Below are 15868 nucleotides of genomic sequence, written 5' to 3'. Positions count from 1 at the left end.
GAAGAGGGCCCCCCTTCCCCTCGCTGCCCCGCTTCTTCTCCCTTCTGCTGCCGGGCCCTGCCATCGCGGGGGGGGGGGCACCCTGCCAACCAGGAGGTCGGTGCGCATTGGGCCAAGCGGCTGTCTCGCCTGACAAGCGCAGAGGCCGCAGCTGCGCCCCGGGGATACTGCAGTGCAGCCGAAGACCCCCCGCCCGCCCGCCCGCCCGCTTCTCACCCCGGCGCCTCTCCCCGAGATGCCCAACACGGAGGCTCTCCTCGGGGGGGCTGGACCAGCAGCCCCACCCGGCCCACACCCGCTTTCCGAAGGAGATTGGCCGCAGGCTGGTGGCACCGCGGGGGGGCGGGGGCGGAAGGACACGTGACCCTCCCCTTGCCAGGCGGCACCTTCTGCGCGCACGAACCGCCCCAGTGAGGAGGGGGGGGGGTCTAGCCAGCGCGACTGCTCCGGCCTTCTTTGGAGAGACCGCAGGAGCCGGGAGGGTCCGCGCCCGCGCGGCAGGCGAGGAGGGCGCCGCAGGAGAGCAGCCACCACCGGGGTGGGGGGGGGCACGGCGAGCCCGTCTGGAGGCGCCTCTGCTGCGCCATCCCGGGGGCGGGCCCGGCTTCTCCCTGCCGCTGTGGCCGCCGCCGCCGCCGCCCCAGAGAGCTCGCCCCAGGATCGCGGCAGCAGCGGCAGCCAGCCCGGAGCGAGGGAGGGAGGGAGGCGCCTGCCCCATTTCCCCCTCCTGAGTGTGGTGGGCCCGGGAGCGGCAGGCGGCGAGAGCACGCGAGGCTCCGAGGGCGACGTTCTTGGCGTGCCGAGGCCCCCCTAATCCCCAGCTGCCAGCCCGGAGCCAGAAATAGCCCCCAGGGAGCAACCTGACAGGCAGGCGGCCGGTGGGAAAGGCGCCCCCTGCCCCTGCCCCACACCTGTTCCTGGCCCATCATCGCGCAGCGGAGGGCACGGCCGAGGCAGCAGCCTGCAAGCAAAGAAGGGGGGGCCGCGCAGCGCTGCGTCGGCGGGGCTGCTGCGCACAGGCGAGGCCCTCGGCTGGCGCGGCTCGAAGGGGCGCCGGGCAGTGCCACTGGGGTGCTTCCCAAACGGCGCCCTGGAGCTCAAAGGGGGCGCGAGGAGGTCTCTGGCCCACCAGGGTCCACCGGGTCCTCTCTGCATCCCGAGCAGACTTTGGGAGCTCCTCCATCTGCAGAGGCACAAGAGGTGGCTGTGGGCAGAGGCTGCCACTTGTCCCCAGCAGCTGAGCATCTCCGGGGGTGGTGGTGGAGGGGCTTCCCCACGGACTCCGCCAGCCCCAGCCACCAGCAGGCCTGCGTGCCCCACCGCATGCTCCAAAGCAGGCAGAGGTGGGTGCTGGTCCTTGCAGGCAGGCTGGCCTCAGTGCCCTCCAGACCAGCTGACTCTGGGTCGGTCCAGCTGCTGCAGCGGCAACGAGGCGAATGGCTGGAGCCGGCGCAGGGCTGGCGCAGCGAGGGAGCCTCCGTGGGGCCCGGCTGTGACCTTTGCAGCCCAGCTCCAGCCTGGGCCAGAGGACCCCCTCCCAGAACCCAACACCTGCTGGCTGCTGAGGGCACTGCCTGGTGGCGGGGGCGGCACTGTCTCTTCTGCAGCCGCTGCCTGCATCCTCCAGACTGGGGCCTCTCACCCATGCCCCCCCCCAGGGTGGTCCCCCTGGCCCCCTCCTGCCCTTCAGGAAAGGGGTTCCTATGGCAGGGCTGAGTGTGCCCTGCTGGCTTCCGTGGCCTCCTCTTGGTGCTTCGGGTGTCGTTGGAGTGGGTGTCCTCACAGATGTTCTTGCCTTGGTAGAATGTGCTGGATGTTCAAGGGAGAAAGACCACGTGCCCCTAAGTATGAGCAAGCAGCAGGGGGGCCACCCCCTCGGCAAGGCCGCTGGCCTTGATGCTGAGCACATCACCACTGGCTTGTAATGCCAGGCAGGCAGGCTCAGCCTGTCCCATCAGTGCTCAGTGGGCCTGGCTAAGCCCAGCAGCGGCTGTCATCGAGGGCTTCCTTCGGCATGACTCAGGGCTCCTAAAAAGGCTCCTCTCCTCCCCACTTCAGGACTCCTCGGGGGAGAGGAGGGAGGTTGCTTCTGGGCCAGTCAGCTAACCTGGTGGGGGAAACTCTGTCCCCAGCCATCTCCAGCCAGCAGAGGGAGGGGCAGCGGGGCAGCAGCTCAGGCTGTGGCTGGAGAAACAGGCAGCCCGGTCCTAAGTGCCAACACACACACACACACACACAGGCCTGAGGCTCAGCCTCGAGCTCCACCAGTGGGCCGCAGGTGCTTGGACATCCCGGGGCCCCTGCCTTGAGGCAGTGCAGGGGGTGCTGCTTGGAGCCTTCCCTGCCCCCATTGCAAAGCGCCCCAGCTGGGCACACACACAGGCCAGGCCATGGTGAACAAGGGCAGAGAAGAGAGGTGGCCCCGATGGCCTTCCTGGCAGGGGTGACTCACTCAGCCTTGCCATCCTGGGCCGGCAGCAGCAGGAGCCAGAAGCAATGGCGATCTCCTGGTGGGAGATCAAAAGCTCTGGAAGTGTCTGCCACTGCAGACCCAAGAGTTGGCGAGAAATCTTCCCACCTCTTTTGCTTGTCATGGGGCGGGGGTGCTCTGGCCCAGTCCCCCCTCCACCTCCCTCGAGGAGGAGAGCTGTCCAGGTGGGGCTAGCAGCAGCACACAGGCGGAACCAGGGCCTGTGTCAAGGGCAGAAGGACCCTGGAAGCACTGCAGGCAGCAAGAGGCGTGCTTGGAACCCGCTCCCGCTGCCTGGCTCCAACCATGAGCTGCCTCAGGTGTCGCTCTGGGGGCAGGCAGCAGGCAAGCCAAGAGGCATGGCTGCTCCTCCTTGTTCCTTGAAGTGCTGTTTGTGCCGCTTTTCTGTCTAAACCATTTGCGAAGCAGCAGACAGTTGGGACACGGGTGGGACAAGCAGTCCGGACACGAGGCCCAGCCCATGAACTGAGAGCCAGGCCGGGCTTGGTGTCTCGAAGGCCTCTTTGCATCCTGTGGCACTGAAGGACCCTGGGGCCAGGTGAGCAGCCTGCCCGCCATGCCCCCCCCGAGTCACCCCCCCCCATTAGCCATGCAGGGAAGGTCTGCAAGCCCCACGAGAATGCCGCCACGTCGGGCCTCTTGGCACCACTGCCTCGGCCTCTCCTACACCCTTGCCAGGATGAGCCCACAGGGCCCCCATCTCGGCCACCAATGTCACAGCAGCACAGCAGTGAGGAGCAGCGGTTTGCTCCTGGGGCCCGTCTCTCCTGGCAGGCAGGATGCAGGTGGGGTCGGAAGCACCACCTTTCTGCCAGGGGGGCCTCAGGGTGCTGAGGAAGGGCATCTGGGCCAGTCCCGCCTGCCAGGCCGTCCCGGAGCCCAGGGCTTGGCAGCTGCCCCTCTAGGTGCCGCGGGGGGGGGGGAGAGGGAGGCAGCCCTCCAACAGCCACCCCTTTGCCAAGGAAGCCCCCCGGGCCTTACAGAGAAGGCAGGCAGCTCCACTACCCAGTGGCGGGCGGGCGGGCGGGGGGTGGGGTGGGGTGAGGCAGGGGTCCAGGGGGTGGCTTGAGGCCTGCTGCAGCAGATCAGCAGGACAAAGGGGGCATTTCCAGGGCAGAGGGTGGAAGGGAGCCCCTTGGCCAAGGAAAGGCCTGGAGGAGCAACGCCTTCATTCTGCAGCAGGACCCCTGCGTTCCCCAGCAGTGAGAGAAACAGCCACTGTGGTTATGGGTCCCACTGCTGAAGGGGGCCATCGGGGTCCAAGCCACTGTCATCTTCTTCCCTGCACCCCCGTCGGAGCCAAAGGACTGCACCGGAAGCACAGAAGGCACCCTCACTCTCCAGCTCAGCTTTTGCTTCCCGCTTGGCTGCAGTGCCATTTCAGCCCAAGGACGGTCTCCCTGGCAGAGGTCCCACCAGCCGGGATTGGGGCCAGAAGCACGCACCCCCCCCCCCGGGGCGCGCCTTCCTCTCCAGCTGTCTTCTGACCATCTGGCTGGGCCTGGGCTGGTGTCCTCCAGGTAGTGATGACTCAGAAGGCCTTGCCCCCCCCCCTGCACTGGGCGTCCCCTTACATTGACACTCCAGAGCAGGTGAAGCGAAGGGGCTCCCTGCCCCGCCACTGCCCTTGAGGAGCCGGGCTGGGAGCGGCCAAGGACACCCTTTGCCACATCAGGGAGGAGGCAGGAGAGAAGGAAGCAGCGCCGGACCCAGCTAGCTCCGCCCCCCCCCCCACCGCTGCCCGGCCATGCAGCCAGCCCAGTCTCTCTCTCTCTCTCTCTCTCTCTCTCTCTCCAGCAGTCCCCTCTCGCCCCCTGCCACAAAACTGGGGGGGGAGACGTGCCAAGGAAGGCTCTGGCTAGTCAGCCCGCTAAGACGCTGGGGGGCAGATCCTGGCACCGCGCAGGGCCCTGAGTCCTTGCCCATGGGGTGCGGCTGGGGCTGGAGCGGCTGGAAGGGGTGACCTGAAATGGCTGGCCGTGGGGAGGGAGATGGTGGAGCTCCTCCCACCTCTTCTTTGCTAAAAGTCCACAAGAAGTTTTTATCTAGGAAAAGTAGCTGCTGAGCCTTTGATACATGGATAAGTGTGTAAGATCCGGATCTGCCCTCAGACACATTGATACCCACCAACCAACCAATCTTTATTACGATCTTAGACCAACACAAGAATAAAAAGCATACAAGGGCGTGGACAAGGAAAAAAGTCATATGCACCATCTAAAATATCACTATTAGCCAATTACTGCCCTACAAAAAATTGTGTTCTATATTTATAAAATACTGGTACTTTAAAACTACAAATTGCAGAGCTTATAAAGCCACTATGCCTTATACAATGAGAGAAGCACAGTAAGAAGCATCTCAATAAAATATAAGAAGGTTAAAAGGCTAAAAATAACAACATGATCAGTTATGGACAAGGCAAACAAAATAAATGTGGGAAAGGATAGCTAAAAACAGATCATAAGGAAATAAGAATGAACAGTTTATAAAATAAGTGTAAAAACCTTTAAGTGGGTTAAAAACAGGATAAGTATAAAAGAAGGTCTAACTAAACAGATGGAAAATCAGTAGCATGGTTATAAACTGGCAGTCAAGGTCTGAGGAATCTTAAACACTGCCGCACAGAACTTGGCAGTGTTGTACGTGAGAGCCCATTTAAACCAGAAAAGATGGAGGAGAGACTGAGAACCCCAGGAGGAGCCAGGACTGATCTCCTCCCCCCCCCCCCCCCGTTCAGGCATGGGTTCTTAGCACATCTCATGGCATCAAATCCTACAACTTGGTTACTGGAAGCAAAATCAGACTAAACAAAAATTTAAAACAAAACTGAAGATTGGTTACAATCTACCAATAATATGCAGCCTTCAGCCACATGATCATTTCCTTTCATAACACAGCTAATAATTAGAATAACTGCTGCTGAATAGTGGAAATCCCTTTGGAACTGTGGCCTGGATTCTGACACCTGACACCTGCGTATTTGAGGAAGGTCTCCAGGGGGCCTTATCCTCAGCCTGTGCTGGGGGCACAGGCAGGCCAGCATGGACTCCGTCCTGTCCTCTGTCAAGAAGCATGGAGCCGGACCTGGCTGTGCCTTCAGGCTCCTCCTTGCCTGCCCTCTATCCATCCCAGAGTCCTAAAGGAATCAAATGTGGAATTGCTGACCTCCTCGCTAAAATATAGAACTTATCCCTGCAATCAGGCTCAGTACCGGAGGACTGGAGAGTAGCAAATGTAACACCGATTTTCAAAAAGGGATCCAGGGACGATCCGGGAAATTACAGGCCGGTTAGCTTAACATTCGTTCCAGGCAAATTGATGGAAAGCATCCTCAAGGATAAAATTGTAAAGCACATAGAAGAACAGGCCCTGCTAGGAGTGAACCAGCATGGCTTCTGCAAAGGTAAATCTTGCCTCACCAAACTTTTAGAGTTCTTTGAGAGTGTCAACAAGTGTGTGGATCAAGGTGATCCAGTTGACACAGTATACCTGGACTTCCAAAAAGCTTTTGACAAAGTTCCTCATCAACGACTCCTGAGGAAACTTAGTGGTCATGGGATAAGGGGACAAGTACATGTGTGGGTTGCTAACTGGTTGAAAGACAGGAAACAGAGGGTAGGGATCAATGGAGAGTTTTCGCAATGGAGGGAAGTTAGAAGTGGGGTCCCCCAGGGATCTGTACTGGGACTGGTGCTTTTTAATTTATTCATAAATGATCTAGAAGCAGGGGTAAGCAGCGAGGTGGCCAAATTTGCAGATGATAACAAACTCTTTCAGGTAGTGAAATCTAAAACAGATTGTGAACAGCTCCAAAAGGATCTCTCCAAACTGGGTGAGTGGGCGACAAAATGGCAAATGCGGTTCAATGTTGGCAAGTGTAAGGTGATGCACATTGGGACAAAAAACCCCAACTTCAAGTATATGCTGATGGGATCATGGTTGACAGCTCATGGAAAGTGTCGACTCAGTGTGCGGCAGCTGTGAAAAAGGCCAATTCCGTGCTAGGGATCATTAGAAAGGGGATTGAAAATAAAAGTGCTAACATTATAATGCCCTTATACAAAACTATGGTGCGACCACACTTGGAGTACTGCGTACAATTCTGGTCACCACATCTTAAAAGGACATTGTTGAACTGGAGAAGGTGCAGAAGAGGGCAACCAAGATGATCAGGGGCCTAGAGCACCTTTCTTATGAGGCAAGGCTACAACACCTGGGGCTTTTTAGTTTAGAAAAAAGATGACTGCAGGAAGACACGATAGAGGTCTATGAAATCTTGCATGGTGTGGAGAAAGTGGATAGAGAGAATCCCCCCCCCCCCGCCTCTCATAACACTAGAACCAGGGATCATCCCATGAAACTGATTGCCAGGAAATTTAGGACCAACAAACAGAAGTAATTTTTCACAGAACGCGCAATCAACTTGTGGAATTATCTGCCACAGGATGTGGGCACTTTCCAGACTAGCTGCTCAACAGCACCAAAATGCCTCTATTCAGGCAAGTTGTGCTTGAAACATGAGCAGCGGTCTCGTGGAAACTAACACCCTCCTCCAAAACAGCAATTTTCTTATGCTGGATAGATGACGTCCTAGCTCTATATTGCAGCGATGACATTCAAAATGTGAATGGTGCCCTGCTGTCCGCGTAGGGGTTGTGGTGTCATGACGCAGGAAGTGTGGAAGCACACTTCAGAGATACACCGTGACCCCGTTGTAGGGTCTAATCTGGAAAGTGCCTTGGTGACAGCTGACAACCTGGATGGCTTTAAGAGGGGTTTGGATAACTTCCTGGAGGAGAGCTCTGTTAATGGCTTCTAGTCAGAGGGCTATAGGCCACCTCCAGCCTCCAAGGCAGGAGGCCTCTCAGTTGCAGGGGAATCACAGCAGGAGAGAGGGCATAACCCTTTCAACTCCTGCCTGTAGGCTTCCAGCGGCACCTGGTGGGCCACTGCGTGGAACAGGATGCTGGACTAGATGGGCCTCTTTGGGCCTGATCCAGCAGGGCTGTCCTGATGTACCCAAGAAGACCAGTCAGAGTGGCTGGAGTTCACCTGAGTTCCAGCGGCACCATGTGCCTGAGTATCTCAAGTCCTCATCCCAAGGAATTTCAGCCAGAGGGTCTCTGGGCAAGCAGCTGGCCCTCATTCCCTGCCCCATCTGCAACCATGCGAGCCTCACAGGAACATCACCCACTTCAACACTGACCTGCACCTGCAGATGTGCAGCAATGGAAACATACTTGCCACATCTCTATTAGGCTAGCAAGGATCACGTCACAAGCAAGACCCCCCTCTGTGCTTCGCTCGGTGAGGGACCTTCCTGGTCCTGACTAGGGGTTCCGTCAGTGGAAGAAGTCCTTTTTGCACAGGGGTGCAGGGCCACCCCTTCTCCCCTCTGCTGCCCTTTGGACCACCCCTCTCAGCCAAATCCACAGGAATAGATGTCTAGGGCGCTGCAGACACAAAGGGGGATTAGTGGACACGGTTCCTTGTGTGAGTGGGACATCTTCCCTTCACAGAACTGGAAAGTAGCCACTGTAGCACCCGTTTTCAAAAAGAGATCCAGGGACGATCCAGGAAATTACAGGCTGCTAAGTTTTTTATTTATTTTATTTATTCATTCATTACATTTATATCCCACTTTTCTGAGTAAATTGATGGAAAGCATACTTAAGGACAAAAGTGTTAAACATACAGAAGAACAGGCCCTGCTGAAGGAGAACCAGAAGGAGAATAATAATAATAACAACAACAACAACAACAATAGACCAGGAAAATCATGACCATCAATCATGCTCTGCACCCCCGCAGTGATGTAGATAGGCTATACCTCCCTCGCAGCTCAGGTGCAATGCTGAAATAACAACCAATAATTTGCAAGAAACAAACCAACCAATGTACAGTGCAGCAACAATAACAACACAAGAGCTCGGATATAAGATCAGTGGACCTGTCAAAAAAGAAAGCAGTACATCACCTAAATGGAAGATTAGATTAGAAAATAAAATCGCCAGGCTTAGATCAGATGCTAGTAAATTGAAAGATATGAAAGACAAGAAGCTGAAGAATGAAAACACCAAACAGTATCTGATCCAAAAATACCACCTAGATTCAAGGAAAATTAGAGAAGTCCTGGAAATAATAAAACAGCAAATAACAGCAGTTTCAAAGAAGATTAGCAGATATGAAGCCAGAACTACACAACACAGGCAGAATCTCCAATTCCAGTCGAATCAGAGACGTTTCTACCAAAGCATAGAAGGAGAAACTGCAAGAAACATAGAAACACCAAATAAAGAAGAAACAGTGCAATTCTGGGGGAAATTCTGGGACAATCCAATAGATTATAATAAAAAAGCAGGCTGGATGAAAGAGGTCAAAAAATGTAACCAACAAATGCAAGATCTAATAATAACACCAGAATTAATAAGTGAAAGAGCAAAGAAAATTAAAAACTGGACTGCACCAGGCGACAATGAACTGCATGGCTTTTGGCTTAAACACCTAACAAGCCTTCATAAACAACTATCAAAACAGTTCAATCACATTATGAAAGGCGGTGATATTGAACAATGGCTAACAACTGGGAAAACTCATCTCATCATGAAAAACCCAGCAAAAGGTGCAGTTCCAAGTAATTATAGACCGATAACCTGCCTGCCAACCATGTTCAAATTATTAACTGGAATAATAGCAGATGAAGTGATGCAACAATTATTAACTAACAAACAGCTTCCAGTTGAACAGAAAGGAAATTGTCCAAACACCAGAGGCACAAAAGACCAGCTGCTGATTGACAAAATGATTTTAGAAAATTGCAAGAGAAGAAAAACCAATCTAAGTGTTGCATGAATTGACTACAAGAAAGCCTTCGATTCATTGCCTCACACATGGATACTAAAATGTTTAGAAACAACTGGTGTCAGCAAAAACATTCAGATATTTATTTAAAAAGCAATGAGCATGTGGAGTTACACAGTTAACAATCAATGGCGAGACACTTGGACAGGTTAGCATTAGAAGAGGCATTTTCCAAGGGGGCTCACTATCCCCTCTGTTGTTTGTAATCGCCATGACCCCACTTTCACAAATACTCAACAAAACAGGCCTTGGATACCAAACATCTAAAACATCAAGTAAAATCAACCATCTGCTGTACATGGACGATCTGAAGTTGTATGGAAAGTCCCAGTCAGAAATCGAATCACTGCTAAACACTGTCCGTATATTCAGTAGCGATATAGCAATAGAGTTTGGACTAGACAAGTGTGCTGCATTAATAATGAACAGAGGAAAAATAAGAAAAACAAAAGGAATAGAACTGCCCAATGGAAGCAAGATCAAGAACTTGGAAGAGAAAGAACATCACAAATACTTGGGCATTCTCCAGGCTGATAACATCGCACACACTGAAGTTAAAAGAAAAATTGGAAGTGAATACATCAGGAGAGTTAGAAAAATCCTCAAGTCCAAACTCAATGGTGGGAACACCATACAAGCCATAAACACCTGGGCTATACCTGTTATCAGATACACTGCAGGAATAATAGACTGGACCCAGGCAGAGCTAGAGATGCTGGATCGTAAGACCAGGAAAATCATGACCATCAATCATGCTCTGCACCCCCGCAGTGATGTAGATAGGCTCTACCTCCCTCGCAGCTCAGGTGGAAGAGGAATGCTGCAAGTCCATCAAACAGCAGAGGAGGAGAAAAGAGGCCTTGAAGAATATATCAAGGACAGTGAAGAAGATGCACTTCAAATGGTCAATAACGCGAAACTATTCAACACCAATGAAACAAAGCAGGCCTACAAGAAAGAACAAGTCAAGAACCGAGCAGAAAAATGGAGAAATAAGCCCCTGCATGGTCAATATTTGCATAATATAAGTGGAAAATCAGACATCACCAAGAACTGGCAATGGCTTAAGAATGGCAACTTGAAAAAAGTTGCACATCTTGTGTGACAGTTGGAAGGCTACTCTACATATGAGGTGAAGGCCCGAGAGCATAGTAAACAGGGATAGCAAACAGGATGTAGGAGTTTTGCAGGAGTTTAGCGGGAAGTGTGAGGGGAAGCCCGGAACGAGCCCCTGCGATCACAAGGATCACAAGGAGCCTGGTGGAGAAGAGAACGTAAGTACTATCCCTCCCTCGTATCCCTCATATTCTTGGGAAAGACTGTTTGGACAGTTAAATAGTTGACCATTACAGCTGAGACCTATCCTAATAAACTATCTAATAAACGGACAATAAGCTCCCTAAATACTGTAAACAGCCAACTAAAACAGTATGAAGATAGAAGGTCAGCAGGGGAAGGGGCACTTCCCAGTGTATTGCACAGAGTGCCACATGTATGACTATTTGTCCCATGGGCAGAAGTCATGGGTGTGTGCTCAGTGCAAGGAGCTCCTGGCTCTCAGGGAACAAATCCGTTCCCTTGAGACCAAGGTGGTGGATCTGGAGAAGCTCAGAGAGACAGAGAGGCATGTGGACGAGACCTTCAGGGATGTGATAGAGGCATCCCACTCCAGGGCTGGTAGCTCCTCTTCTGTCAGGGAGAATGAAGGTCTTGGGCAAGGAGGACATCAGTCTGAGGAAGAGGGAAATGCTCCTTTAGAAGGGAACCCTTCTGTGGATGATGAGCCCATATCCTCTCGCACAGGGGATACTCCTCTGGGGGGTGGGGGCCTCCTTGTAGTGGGTGATTCGATCATTAGAGGGATAGAGAGATGGGTTTGTGACCCGCATGTTAACCGCACGGTGACTTGCCTGCCTGGTGCGAAGGTTGTGGACATTACGTAGCGTCTAGACAGGCTCCTAGGCAGTGCTGGGGAGGAGACAGCTGTCGTGGTGCACGTCGGCACCAACGATGTGGGGAAATGCAGTCGGGAGGTCCTGGAAGCCAAATTTAGGCTGATAGGCATCATTTTGAAGTCCAGGACCCCCAAGGTAGCATTCTCAGAAATGCTACCTGTTCCACGCACAAGTACAGTGAGACAGGCAGAGCTGAGGGGTTTCAATGCGTGGATGAGACGTTGGTGCCGGGAGGAGGGGTTTATATTTGTTAGGCACTGGGACACATTTTGGGGCAAGCAAGGCCTGTACAAAAGGGACAGGCTGCACTTGAACCAAGATGGAACCAGACTGGCACTTAAAATCAAAAAGTTTGCAGAGCAGCTTTTAAGATGACACCTGGGGAACAGCCGATGGGAGCTGGGCAGTATCCCGTTTGGCAAAAGCCATCCTTTAAAGTGTGAGACTGCAAAGAATTCAGATAAAACAGAAGGGGACAGAGCAGAACCGCATAAAGAGCAGACAGGACCCTGTGCCAGCAGGTCAAAGAATAGCATACATCCGCGGAGAGATTAAGCATATAGGTGCTTATATGCCAATGCCAGAAGCCTCTGAGCCAAGATGGGTGAGCTGGAGTGCTTGGTTGCTAACGCAGAAATAGATATAGTGGGCATAACAGAAACATGGTGGAACAGTGAGAAACGGTGGGACATTGTTATCCCTGGATATAAACACTAAAGAAAGGACAGGGAGGGGCGCCTTGGAGGTGGAGTAGCACTGTATGTTAAAGAAGGGATAGAATCTCACAAGCTAGAAAACCTGGGTGGACTGGAGTCCTCCACAGAAACCCTGTGGGTGACAATACAAGACCTGAAAGGGAACGTGCTACTGGGGACGTGCTATCACCCTCCGGATCAAAACGCTGACAGTGACTGGGAGTTGCAGCAGGAAATCAGGGAGGCGTCAAGGAGAGGCAGGGCTGTAATAATGGGTGATTTCAACTACCAACACATAGACTGGGTAAATTCACAGTCAGGTCATGACAAAGAGGTCAGATTTCTAGATACGCTAAATGACTGTGCCCTAGAACAACTGGTCATGGAACCGACCAGAGAGAAGGTGACCTTGGAGCTAATTCTGAGTGACACCCAGGACCTGGTGCATGATGTCAGTGTCATCGACCCTTTAGGGAACAGTGACCACAGTGCCATCAAATTCAGCATACATGCGGGGAGAGAATCACCAAGGATGTCTAACACAGACATTTTGAATTTCAGAAGAGGAAACTTCTCCAGCATGAGGAGTATGGTGAAAAGAAAGCTGAGGGGGAAAATCAGGAGAGTCACTTCGCTCCAGAATGCATGGAGTTTACTCAAAGCCACAATACTAGAAGCCCAGTTAGATTGTATACCCAAAAGGAGGAAAGGTACCACTAAGTCCAGGAGGATGCCAGCATGGCTAACAGGTATCGTCAAGGAAGCCATAAAAGGGAAGAAGACTTCCTTCCGAAATTGGAAGGCCTGTCCAAATGAGGAGAACAGAAAGGAACACAAACTCTGGCAAAAGAAATGCAAGGTGATAATAAGGAAAGCAAAAAGAGAGTTTGAGGAACATTTAGCCAAAAGTATCAAGGGGAATAACAAAAACGTCTTTAAGTACATCAGAAGCAGGAAACCTGCCAGGGAGGCAGTTTGGCCATTAGACAATGAGGGAGTGAAAGGGATTATTAAGGAGGATATGGAGGTTGCAGAGAAGCTGAATGAGTTCTTTGCATCTGTCTTCACGGCAGAAGATACTGAGCATATACCTGTTCCTGAACCAGGCTTTTTAGGGATGGAGGCTAGAGAGCTGAGTCAGATAGAAGTGACAGGGGATGATGTTCTAAACTGTCTGGAAAAAGTGAGAGCTAACAAATCACCAGGGCTGGATGACATCCATCCAAGAGTCCTCAAAGAACTCAAACGTGAAATTGCTGACCTCCTTGCTAAAATATTTAACTTATCCCTGAAATCGGGCTCTGTACCAGAGGACTGGAGAGTAGCAAATGTAATACTGATTTTCAAAAAGGGATCCAGGGGCGATCCGGGAAATTACAGGCCAGTTCGCCTAACATCCATTCCAGGCAAATTGATGGAAAGCATCCTCAAGGATAAAATTGTAAAGCACCTAGAAGAAAAGGCTATGCTGGGAGTGAGCCAGCATGGCTTCCACAAAGGTTAATCTTGCCTCACCAACCTTTTGGAGTTCTTTGAGAGTGTCAATGAGTGTGTGGATCAAGGTGATCCAGTTGACATAGTCTACCTGGACTTCCAAAAAGCTTTTGACAAAGTTCCTCATCAAAGACTCCTGAGGAAACTTAGCTGTCATGGGATAAAGGGACAAGTACATGTGTGGATTGCTAACTGGTTGAAAGACATGAAACAGAGGGTAGGTATAAATGGAGAGTTTTAAGTCGCAGAATATAGGCTGTTCCCAGTAAAGCTGCTTTTTGTAATTGGCTGATGGTGATTTCTCTGGCCCCGATGGTGTTGAGGTGCTCTTCAAGGTCTTTTGGAACTGCACCCAGGGCGCCGATGACCACTGGAATTATTTTGGTCTTTTTCTGCCACAGCCTTTCAATTTCAATTTGTAGATCTTTGTATTTGGTGATTTTTTTCTATTTCTTTTTCTTCTATTCTGCTATCCCCTGGTATTGCTATGTCGATTATTTTGACTTGTTTTTCTTTCTTCTCGACTACAGTTATATCTGGTGTATTGTGTGGCAGATGTTTGTCTGTTTGTAGTCGGAAGTCCCATAATATTTTTACATCTTCATTTTCTTCAACTTTTTCAATTTTATAGTCCCACCAACGTTTGGCTACAGGTAGCTTGTATTTTTTGCAGATGTTCCAGTGTATCATCCCTGCTACTTTGTCATGCCTTTTTTTGTAGTCAGTCTGTGCGATCTTTTTACAACAGCTGATTAGGTGGTCCACAGTTTCATCTGCTTCTTTACAAAGGCGGCACTTGCGGTTTGTGGTGGATTTTTCGACTTTTGCTCTAATTGCATTTGTTCTTTGTGCCTGTTCTTGTGCAGCCAGTATTAAACCCTCTGTTTCTTTCTTCAAGTTGCCATTCTTAAGCCATTGCCAGGTTTAAGCCAAAAGCCATGCAGTTCATCGTCGCCTGGTGCAGTCCAGTTTTTAATTTTCTTTGCTCTTTCACTTATTAATTCTGGTGTTATTATTAGATCTTGCATTTGTTGGTTACATTTTTTGACCTCTTTCATCCAGCCTGCTTTTTTATTATAATCTATTGGATTGTCCCAGAATTTCCCCCAGAATTGCACTGTTTCTTCTTTATTTGGTGTTTCTACGTTTCTTGCAGTTTTTCCTTCTGTGCTTGGTAGAAACGTCTCTGATTTGACTGGAATTGGAGATTCTGCCTGTGTTGTGTGATTCTGGCTTCATATCTGCTAATCTTCTTTGAAACTGCTGTTATTTGCTGTTTTATTATTTCCAGGACTTCTCTAATTTTCCTTGAATCTAGGTGGTATTTTTGGATCAGATACTGTTTGGTGTTTTCATTCTTCAGCTTCTTGTCTTTCATATCTTTCAATTTACTAGCATCTGATCTAAGCCTGGAGATTTTATTTTCTAATCTAATCTTCCATTTAGGTGATGTACTGCTTTCTTTTTTGACAGGTCCACTGATCTTATATCTGAGCTCTTGTGTTGTAATTGTTGCTGCACTGTACATTAGTTGGTTTGTTTCTTGCAAATTCTTGGTTGTTATTTCTGCAAGTGCAGCATTGACATCTTTTAATGCCTGAGCAAGTTGTTTTTTGGCAACTGTTTTTAGAGCTGGAAGTCAAACCCTGGTGGTTGTTTGGTTCATGTGCTCAGTTATTTTTTGCTTTAGTTCTTGTTGCTTTTCTGTTAAACGGCATTTGGGTTTTTGAGGTGAAGGCAAAGGGGAGGTTGTCTGATTTTGATTTTGAAACAGTTCAGCAATAGTGGCATCCTCCATTTCCAACACCTCCTCCACCTGCGCCTGAGCAACTGCTTCAGTTGGTGGTAATTCTTCTTCCATATCTTCAGCCTGTGTTGCTCTTTGCAGTTCTTCCAGCTCAACTCCTGTGAATACTTTGTTTCTTATTATGAATCTTCTCTGGTCTGCTAGCCTTTGTTCTGTTATTTCTGTATCTGGATGCTTCTCTTTCCAAATTTGGTACATTCTTTTTAAATAACCTCTTCTAGTTGGACTAGACTTGTAATAGCAGATCATTATTTCCTTGTTGGCATTTTTCGTATATTTTTTTCTGTTAAGCGACGTTTCTTCCAGTAACCTTGCAGTCTCCAGCCCTGGTTGCTCAACTGAAGATCCTGAGTCCTGTTGCCCACTTGCCACCAGATGTCCAGGGACTCCAGCACCTGGCGTGGTCCTTGTTGACCCGGGTGGTGACTGATCTGGTATAGATTTATTAAAGTTACGTCTCACCATATTGTTGATGGGAGAGGCACTCTTTGTCTGGCTCCTCTGGTGAGACCTGTCCAGTATGGTTGGACCTCTGGCATAGCTCCCACCTTCCTCAGAGCAC

Source organism: Hemicordylus capensis, chromosome 2 (genome assembly GCF_027244095.1).
Source record: "Hemicordylus capensis ecotype Gifberg chromosome 2, rHemCap1.1.pri, whole genome shotgun sequence".
NCBI lineage: Eukaryota > Metazoa > Chordata > Lepidosauria > Squamata > Cordylidae > Hemicordylus > Hemicordylus capensis.
This window is presented reverse-complemented; position numbering follows the sequence as displayed.